Consider the following 1,194-nt stretch of genomic DNA (forward strand, 5'->3'; position numbering starts at 1 on the left):
TCATAACTTGCAGCTCTTTTGTACAATATTTCTGACTGCTGTCTTTGAAATGACACACTAATTGTTATTTTTTGATAAAAAATTACCAATCGAGGGCGTGGCCGAACATGGTGGTGTGAGGACGTGCGGCCGTGAGCTCTGCTGCACCGGGGCTATATTCAGCAGACTTTTATAGTAAACCGACAGCCTTTTTCTCTCTATGCCCGATGACCGGAGCCCCCCTGCTGCCCCTGCACCCACATCCACCAGAGACATCGCTACATATTTCACGCAGTGTCCGCATGTAACCGCCACTCCACTAGGCCGCAAAATGGCGCCGAAAGTCGCACAGACGAAGCCGGCCGGGACAGACCCTACACAGCCGCAGACACCGGCCCAAAATCTCTGCTCCTCATTGCGGTCCACAGGACACAGGATCACCTGCTGCCGGTCCAGCCCCCCGACATCCAGCCTCACTCCACGGACTCCCTGGATTCAGCGATGCACGCGGCCCCCCTGGACTCAGACATGTCCATGGCTGCAGAGGTAAGTGACCTTTTCGCTGCCTTTAGGGCAGATTTTGATTCTTGGGCCACGAGGTTGGAGGGGGCTTTAAGGGGAGAAGTCAGGGAACTCAGCAGGCGAGTCACTGCCACTGACTCCAGTGTCACAACCCTGTCGGCCTCAGTGATGGCCCAAGAGACCCGGCTGGTGTCCCTGGAAGCAGCCCAAACTACCCACCACTCCCACCTTCAGCAATTACAACTGCGCATAGAGGATGGAGAAAACAGGAGACGCCGCAACAACATACGCCTAAGGGGGATCCCAGAAGCCACCCAAGGCCCTGATCTGCAAGTTACGGTGAAGGCCATACTCAATTTAGCGTTCGGGAAATCGCCTAATGAAGCTATCGAGCTGGACAGAGTGCACCGCGTCTCGGGAAGTAACCTGGGGAACCCCAAACGTGTTCGAGATGTCCTCTGTCGAGTGCATTTTTTTCCATCAAAGAGGAGATCCTCCGTGCGGCATGGAGAAGTCCTAATCCTTCTGTACAAGTCGCACCCTCCTCCAACGAGGGTTGAGGCTCGGCACCTGCTGCACTGGTTCTATATTTTACTTTATTTTGCCTGAACCGGTTCTCCATCTCCTCCTCACCCCTCCTGGGGAGGGGGGTAGGGGGGTGGGGAGGCCCAGTTCCACGTGCGCTCAGATATG

The sequence above is a fragment of the Nanorana parkeri genome, unplaced genomic scaffold, assembly GCF_000935625.1.
Source record: "Nanorana parkeri isolate BGI_ZX_2015 unplaced genomic scaffold, ASM93562v1 scaffold1117, whole genome shotgun sequence".
Taxonomy (NCBI): domain Eukaryota; kingdom Metazoa; phylum Chordata; class Amphibia; order Anura; family Dicroglossidae; genus Nanorana; species Nanorana parkeri.